Source organism: Arachis stenosperma, chromosome 10 (assembly GCF_014773155.1).
Source record: "Arachis stenosperma cultivar V10309 chromosome 10, arast.V10309.gnm1.PFL2, whole genome shotgun sequence".
In the NCBI taxonomy this organism is placed as follows: Eukaryota; Viridiplantae; Streptophyta; class Magnoliopsida; order Fabales; family Fabaceae; genus Arachis; species Arachis stenosperma.
The window spans coordinates 89,957,003-89,966,457 of NC_080386.1; the positions used below are offsets into that span (position 1 = coordinate 89,957,003).

General features: G+C 37.3%; 1 non-coding gene across 1 annotated transcript; it reads left to right on the forward strand.

Moving 5' to 3' along the window:
- Window positions 1-7,161: 7,161 nt before the first annotated feature.
- On the forward strand, window positions 7,162-7,265 carry LOC130958846 (small nucleolar RNA R71). Its single transcript, XR_009077948.1, has one exon. It is a non-coding gene; the product is annotated as a small nucleolar RNA R71 (small nucleolar RNA).
- Window positions 7,266-9,455: the final 2,190 nt, after the last annotated feature.

Consider the following 9,455-nt stretch of genomic DNA (forward strand, 5'->3'; position numbering starts at 1 on the left):
CCCACAACATGGGCGCAGAAGGTGCGAAAATTACTGACAATGAACATGATGCCTTCCTGTTTTATTGGTTAAATGCTGTCTTATTCTGTTTTCGAAGTGTCCAAATGTCAAAATTGTATCTTCCTTTAGCTACTCTTCTCCACGAAGGAAAAACCCTCAATTTGGCCAAGTTTCTTCTAGGACATATTTTTAAAGAACTTGGTCAATTTGTCTGTGACCTTCGAGACAACAAGATCATCAGCACAGAGGGTCCCTTATGGCTTCTTCAACTATGGCTCAATGCCGTTTTTGAAAATTTCATGACAAAATCTGAAAGTGGCAATACTGATAAGCAATACATTGATGGCTTTCGATTGTTTGAATTCAAGCCCAATTTTCCAGACACCGAATCAGAAGAAGATAAGTTTTGGGCTATTTTCTCTCTTTTCCATACTTGTAAAGATTTCGACAATGATCAACTCAATTTCACCCATTTCTTGCGTCGCAACGGTTGCCCTGCTTGGTTAGAGCGTTTACTCTTCCCTGATACTAATGAAGAGAATGAACTTGCAAATCGAAGTTAGGCAAATATGTTGGCTCTACAAGTAATACCAATAGGGTTACCTTTGCATAAGAAAGAAAATTTCAAAATTACCTTGTATGCCCCACATTTGACATCCAGGCAATCAGAATTTTCTCAAGCCATTCCAACACCACAACCTCGAAATGATGATCTTTTCTGCCATATTATTTTGACTACTCATGAGGATTTTAATTCTTGCCTCTTAAAGAATCAACAACGCAGGGACCGTTTCAATTTCGTGGTGTATGATCGCAGCTTCTATATCACCAAATCTTGTTTTGAATGGTGGACTGCTTATTATTCCAGGTACACTCGTACCTTGGAAGAGATTCAACAAGCTGTGATTCGAACTGCCCCTGTCGCTGAGAGTTCTCCAAAAAGAACTCAAAAAGGGAAAGCCGACACTGCTCGACCACCACCATCCAAGAGTAGAAGAACACCTACCAGAACTTCTCGAAGGGTTATAATTTTGAATTTTCCACTTTAACTTAAAAATCCTATAAGTTATATATTCTTATCTATACTCAATTCTGAATCTCTTATCAGTTAGTACTACTAATATCGAGTGAGAGCGCTGATGAAAGTGAGCTAACCAATAAAGATGCTATTACTGTCTCTTCTCCATCGGAAGATACAGCCGATTCTGATCCTGGTTCTCAGCTAGTATTAAGATTCAGCCTCTCTCAGGTAATACTATTATCTCTACACACATCATACTTTAATTTAAAAATAAATTTCAAACTTGTAACTGTGTACCTTCTACATTAGCCTGTCAATGTTGCCCACTCGACATCGACTGCTGGGATTCTTGACCAATCAATTCTGCCACAATAACAAGGTCAAGAAAAATGTACATCACATGACTCCATTCAATTCATACGACCCACTCAAACAATTCCAGCCGCTTTTTCACCTGTTTCTCATACAACACATGTGATTGATTCAACAACAAATCCTTTGCAACACTCTCTAGAAGAAACCCACAAAATCGAATCAATTTCACCAAATAATCAAGCTGCTTTTACTGAAGAGAACCAAGTAGTCCCAGATTCCGATTCTGCTTCTAAGGCTGCTGACACCACTAATTCAGACTCTTCTCGATCCAAAATTTTAGAAACCCCTCCAGAGTTATGATGGACGAAATTGTGATCATCAACAATGGCTCCAAAGGCTTGGTACTCTCAAACGTGAATCACACTTTGTCACAACTCCATACAACTAACCAGCAAGTGTACTGGGTCGTCCAAGTAATACCTTACGTGAGTAAGGGTCGATCCCACAGAGATTGTTGGTATGAAGCAAGCTATGGTCATCTTGTAAATCTCAGTTAGGCGGATAATAAATGTTATGGAGTTTTCGAATAGTAAATAAATAAAACAAAAAATAAAGATAGAGTTACTCATGTAATTCAATGGTGGGAATTTTAGATAAGTGCATGGAGGTGCTGTGTTCCTTCTAAATCTCTGCTTTCCTACTGCTTTCATCCAATCCTTCTTACTCCTTTCCATGGCAAGCTGTATGTAGGGCATCACCATTGTCAATGGCTACATCCCATCCTCTCAGTAGAAATGGTCAAATGCTCTGTCACAACACGGCTAATCATCTGTCGGTTCTCGATCATGTTGGAATAGAATCCCTTGATTCTTTTGCGTTTGTCATCACGCCCAACAATCGTGAGTTTGAAGCTCGTCATAGTCATTCAAATCCGGAATCCTACTCGGAATACCATAGACAAGGTTAGACTTTCCGGATTCCCATGAATGCCGCCATCAATTCTAGCTTATACCACGAAGATTCTGATTAAGGAATCCAAGAGATATGCGCCCGGTCTAAGGTAGAACGGAAGTGGTTGTCAGTCACGCGTTCATAGGTGAGAATGATGATGAGTGTCACGGATCATCACATTCATCATGTTGAAGTGCAACGAATATCTTAGAATAAGAATAAGTTGAATTGAATAGAAAATAGTAGTAATTGCATTGAAGCTCGAGGTACAGCAGAGCTCCACACCCTTAATCTATGGTGTGTAGAAACTCCACCGTTGAAAATACATAAGTGATGAAGGTTCAGGCATGGCCGAATGGCCAGCCTCCAAAACATGATCACAGGATCAAAAATACAATCCAGGATGTAAATATAATAGTAAAAAGTCCTATTTATACTAGACTAGCTACTAGGGTTTACAGAAGTAAGTAATTAATGCAGAAATTCACTTCCGGGGCCCACTTGGTGTGTGCTTGGGTTGAGCTTGATCTATCCACGAGCTGAGGCTTCTCTTGGAGTTGAACGCCAAGTTGTAACGTGTTTTGGGCGTTCAACTCTGGTTTGTGACGTGTTTCTGGCATTTGACACCAGAATACAGCATAGAGCTGGTGTTGAGCGCCAGTTTACGTCATCTAATTACGAATAAAGTATGGACTATTATATATTGCTGGAAATCTCTGGATGTCTACTCTCCAAAGCCATTAAGAGCGCGCCATTTGGAGTTCTGTAGCTCCAGAAAATCAATTTCGAGTGCAGGGAGGTCAGAATCCAACAGCATCAGCAGTCCTTCTTATCAGAGTTTTGCTCAGGTCCCTCAATTTCAGCCAAAAATTACCTGAAATCACAGAAAAATACACAAACTCATAGTAAAGTCCAGAAATGTGAATTTAGCATAAAAACCAATGAAAACATCCCTAAAAGTAACTAAATCATACTAAAAGCTACCTAAAAATAATGTCAAAAAGCGTATAAATTATCCGCTCATCACAATACCAAACTTAAATTGTGGCTTGTCCCCAAGCAACTGAAAATCAAATAGGATAAAAAGAAGAGAATATACTATGAATTCCAAAATATCAATGAATATTAATTCTAATTAGATGAGCGGAACTTGTAGCTTTTTGCTTCTGAATAGTTTTGGCATCTCACTTTATCCCTTGAAGTTTAGAATGATTGGCATCTCTAGGAACTCAGAGTTCAGATAGTGTTAATTGATTCTCCTAGTTAAGTATGTTGATTCTTGAACACAGCTACTTTTATGAGTCTTGGCCGTGGCCCTAAGCACTTTGTTTTCCAGTATTACCACCGGATACATAAATGCCACAGACACATAACTGGGTGAACCTTTTCAGATTGTGACTCAGCTTTGCTAGAGTCCCAAGTTAGAGGTGTCCAGAGCTCTTAAGCACACCCTTTTTGCTTTGGATCACAACTTTAACCACTCAGTCTCAAGCTTTTCACTTGGACTTTCATGACACAAGCACATGGTTAGGGACAGCTTGATTTAGCCGCTTAGGCCTAGATTTATTTCCTTGGGCCCTCCTATCCATTGATGCTCAAAGCCTTGGATCCTTTTAACCCTTGCCTTTTGGTTTTAAGGGCTATTGGCTTTTTCTGCTTGCTTTTTCTTTTTCTTTCTATTTTTTTTTCGCCACTTTTTTTTCGCAAGCTTTTGCTATTCACTGCTTTTTCTTGCTTCAAGAATCAATTTTATGATTTTTCAGATCATCAATAACATTTCTCTTTATTCATCATTCTTTCAAGAGCCAACAATTTTAACATTCATAAACAACAAGATAAAAAATATGCACTGTTCAAGCATTCATTCAGAGAACAAAAAGTATTGTCACCACATCAATATAATTAAACTAAATTCAAGGATAAATTCGAAACTCATGTACTTCTTGTTCCTTTGAAAAATATTTTTCATTTAAGAGAGGTGAAGGATTCATGGAATTATTCATAGCTTTAAGACATAGTTACTAAATACTAATGATCATGAAGTAGAGACACAAAACATAAATAAACATGAAGCATAAAAATCGAAAAACAGAGAAATAAGAACAAGGAATGAGTCTACCTTAGTGAGGGTGGCGCCTTCTTGAAGAACCAATGGTGCTCTTTGAGCTCCTCTATGTCTCTTCCTTGCTTCTGTTGCATGATCCCTAGTAATTTTGGTGCTCCTATCCTTTAGTTGCTCCCAATAATTGTGTGGAGGACAATTTATCCCCTGAGGTATCTCAGGGATCTCTTGATTTGCAGTCAAATGTTCTACCACTGAGCTATAAACCCTTTAGATGAGTCTTTCCATCACCCATGACTCAGAGGTGGAAGCTTTTGTCTTCCCTTTTCTTTTTTTTTTGAGGATTCTCTGGCCTTAGGTGCCATCAATGGTTATGGAAAAACAAAAAGCTATGCTTTTACCACACCAAACTTAGAAAATTGCTCGTCGTCGAGCAAGAGAAGAAAGAAAAGATGAAGAATAAGAAGAAGATATGGAGAAGATAGAGGGATGTGTGTATTCGGCTATATGGGTGGGATTGGGTGGGAAACAGAATTTGAATTTTGAAGTTAGGTGGGGTGTATGAGGAAGAGTGGATAGATGTGAGTGGTGAATGAAAAACAGAAGGGATGACCATGAATGGAGAGAGAGAGGGTGAGGTAGGTGGGGATCCTGTGGGGTTCACAGATCCTGAGGTGTCAAGGATTTACATTCCTGCACCAATTAGGCATGTAGAATGCCTTTGCATACAATTCTGGCATTTAAACGCCGAAGTGATGCTCAATCTGGGCGTTCAACGCCCAATTGTAGCATGTTTCTAGCGTTGAACGCCAGTTCCATGCTTGTTTCTGGCGTTCAGCGCCAGATCCATGCTCTGTTCTGGCGTTGAACGCCAGCCAGATGCTCCTTACTGGCATTTAAATGCCAGTAAGTCCTTCCTCCAGGGTGTGAATTTTCTTCTGCTGTTTTAGATTCTGTTTTTAATTTTAATATTTTTTTCGTGACTCCACATGATCATGAACCTAATAAAACACAAAATAACAATAAAATAAAAATAAAATTAGATAAATAAAAATTGGGTTGCCTCCCAATAAGCGCTCCTTTAATGTCACTAGCTTGACAGTGGGCTCTCTTAGAGCCACAAAGGTGATCAGGTCAATGTTGTGAACTCCCAACACCAAACTTAGAGTTTGGATATGGGGGTTCAACACCAAACTTAGAGTTTGGTTGTGGCCTCCCAACACCAAACTTAGAGTTTGACTGTGGGGGCTCTGTTTGACACTGTACTGAGAGAAGCTTTTCATGCTTCCTCTCCATGGTTGCAGTGGAAGATCCTTGAGCTTTAAACACAAGGTAGTCCCTATTCAATTGAAGGACTAGCTCTCCTCTGTCAACATCAATCACAGCTCCTGCTGTGGCTAGGAAAGGTCTCCCAAGGATGATGCATTCATCCTCCTCCTTCCTAGTGTCTAAGATTATGAAATCAGCAGGGATGTAAAGGCCTTCAACCTTTACTAATACGTCCTCTACCAATCCATAAGCTTGTCTTACTGACTTGTCTGCCATTTGTAATGAGAATATGGCAGGCTGTACCTCAATGATCCCTAGCTTCTCTATTACAGAGAGTGGCATAAGGTTTATGCTTGACCCTAGGTCACACAAAGCCTTGTTAAAGGTCATGGTGCCTATGGTACAGGGTATTAAGAATTTTCCAAGATCTTGTCTCTTTTGAGGTAAAGTTTTCTGAACCCATGTATCTAGTTCACTAATGAGCAAGTGAGGTTCACCTTCCCAAGTCTCATTACCAAACAACTTGGCATTCAGCTTCATGATAGCTCCTAAGTATTGAGCAACTTGCTCTCCAATTACATCTTCATCCTCTTCAGAGGAAGAATAGTTTTCAGAGCTCATGAATGGCAGAAGGAGGTTTAATGGGATCTCTATGGTCTCTATATGAGCCTCAGATTCCTTTAGGTCCTCAATAGGGATCTCCTTCTTGGTCGAGAGATGTCCCAGGAGGTCTTCCTCACAAGGATTTTCGTTCTCCTTCTCCTCCTTGCATTCGGCCATATTGACTATGTCAATGGCCTTGCACTCTCTCTTTGGGTTCTCTTCAGTATTGCTTGGGAGAGTATTAGGACGAGTTTCAGTTACTTTCTTACTTAGCTGGCCCACTTGTGCCTCCAAATTTCTAATGGAGGATCTTGTCTCACTCATGAAACTTAAAGTGGCCTTTGACAGATCAGAGACTAAGTTTGCTAAATTAGAGGGGCTCTGCTCAGAATTCTCTGTCTGTTGCTGAGAAGATGATGGAAAAGGCTTGTTATTGTTGAGCCTGTTTCTTCCACCATTATTAAAGCCTTGTTGAGGCTTTTGTTGATCCTTCCATGAGAAATTTGGATGATTTCTCCATGATGAATTATAGGTGTTTCCATAAGGTTCACCCATGTAATTTACCTCTGCTATTGTAGAATTCTCAGGATCATAAACTTCTTCAGAAGCCGTCTCTTTAGTACTGTTGGATGCATTTTGCCATCCATTCAGACTTTGAGAAATCATGTTGACTTGCTGAGTCAACACTTTGTTCTGAGCCAATATGGCATTCAGAGCATCAATTTCAAGAACTCCCTTCCTCTGAGGCGTCCCATTATTCACGGAATTCCTCTCAGAAGTGTACATAAATTGGTTATTTGCAACCATGTCAATAAGTTCTTGAGCTTCTGCAGGCATTTTCTTTAGGTGAATGGATCCACCTGCAAAATGGTCCAATGACATCTTGGAAAACTCAGATAGACCATAATAGAATATATCTAATATGGTCCATTCTGAAAACATGTCAGAAGGACACTTTTTGGTCATCTGCTTGTATCTTTCCCAAGCTTCATAGAGGGATTCACCATCTTTTTGCTTGAAGGTCTGAACATCTACTCTAAGCTTGCTCAGCTTTTGAGGAGGAAAGTATATATCCAAGAAGTTCGTGACCAGCTTATCCCAGGAGTCTAGGCTATCTTTAGGTTGTGAGTCCAACCATATTCTAGCTCTGTCTCTTACAGCAAAAGGGAAAAGCATGAGCCTGTAGACTTCAGGATCTACTTCATGCTCTAGGGATCTTCTGATGGAAGTCCATAAAACTTGCAGTTCCGTTGCATTAAAGCAACTAATTGAGGTTTTAGCTCAAAATTGTTTGCTCCAATGGCAGGAATTGAGATGCTTCTTCCATCAAACTTAGACGTGGGTTTAGTAAAATCACCAAGCATCCTCCTTGCATTATTGTTGTTGGGTTCGGCTGCCATCTCCTTCTCTTGTTCAAAAATTTCAGAAAGGTTGCCTCTTGATTGTTGTAATTTAGCTTCTCTTAGTCCTCTTCAGAGTCCTTTCAGGTTCAGGATCAGCGTCAACAATAGTGCCTTTTTCCTTGTTCCTGCTCATATGAAAGAGAAGAGAACAAGAAAAGAAGAGGAATCCTTTATCTCACAGTAAAGAGGATCCTTATTATTAGTAGAAGAAGAAAGGAATAAAAGTGAAGAAGAATCCAAACACAAGGGTGAGGATAGAAGCAGTGATTGGAGCTGAAGATAGGTGAAGAGAAGTGTTAGTAAATAAATAAATAAATAGAAGAAGATGAGAGAGAGAGAATTCAAAAATTAATTTTGAAAAGTAGTTAATGATTTTTTAAAATAAAAGGGAAGATAAAATTAAAATTAAAATTTACAACAATTAATTAATTAAAAAGAATTTTTGAAAAAGAGATGAGATATTTTCGAAAATTAGAGAGGAAAAAGTAGTTAGGTGGTTTTGAAAAAGATAAGAAACAAACAAAAAGTCAAATAGTTAGTTGAAAAAGATTTGAAAAGATAAGAAGATAAGAAGTTAGAAAAGATATTTTAAAATCAAATTTTTGAAAAAAGATAAAATTTTGAAAAAGATATGATATAAAAGATAAGATAAGATAGATTTAATTTTTAAAATTAAAATTAATTACTTAACTAAAAAAAACTAAAAGATAAGATTCTAGAATTTAAAGATTGAACCTTTCTTAATAAGAAAGTAACAAACTTCAAATTTTTGAATCAATCACATTAATTGTTAGCATAATTTTCGAAAATAAAAATAAAATTAAGAAAAATATTTTTGAAAAATATTTTTAAATTTTCAAAAATCATAAGATAAAAATGAAAAAGATTTGATTTTTGAAAAAAGTTTTGAAAAGATAGGATTTTTTTTTAAAATTGAAAATTTAACTTGACTTGTAAAAAACAACTAGTTTTAAAAATTTTTTACTAAGTCAACTCAAATTTTCGAAAATTATGAGAAAATTAAGGAAAAGATATTTTTTTTATTTTTGAATTTTTAATTATGAGAGAGAAAAATATAAAAATGACTCACAACATGAAAATTATGAATCAAAACATATGATGCATGCAAGAACACTATGAATGTCAAGATGAACACCAAGAACACTTTGAAGATCATGATGAATATCAAGAACATATTTTTGAAAATATTTTTGATGCAAAGAAAACATGCAAGACACCAAACTTAGAAATCTTTAATGCATGGACACTAACAAACGAAAAATGCATATGATAAACAACAAAAATACAAAACAAGAAAACATCAAGATCAAACAAGAAGGCTTACCAAGAACAACTTGAAGATCATGAAGAACACCATGAATGCATGAGTTTTTCGAAAAAAATGCAAGAACAATATGAATATGCAATTGACACCAAACTTAAAAATTGACTCAAAACTCAAACAAGAAACACAAAATATTTTTGATTTTATGATTTTTTTGCGTATTTTATTATTTTTTTTCGAAAATATTCTTTAGAAAAACGAAAATAAAGAAAATTTTTGAAAGATTTTTGAAAACTTTTTTGAAAAGGAAATAAAAAGAAAATTACCTAATTTGAGTAACAAAATGAACCGTCAGTTGTCCATACTCGAAAAATCCCAGGCAACAGCGCAAAAAACTTGGTGGACGAAATTGTGATCATCAACAATGGCTCCAAAGGCTTGGTGCTCTCAAACGTGAATCACACTTTGTCACAACTCCGCACAACTAACCAGCAAGTGTACTGGGTCGTCCAAGTAATACCTTACGTGAGTAAGGGTCAATCCTAC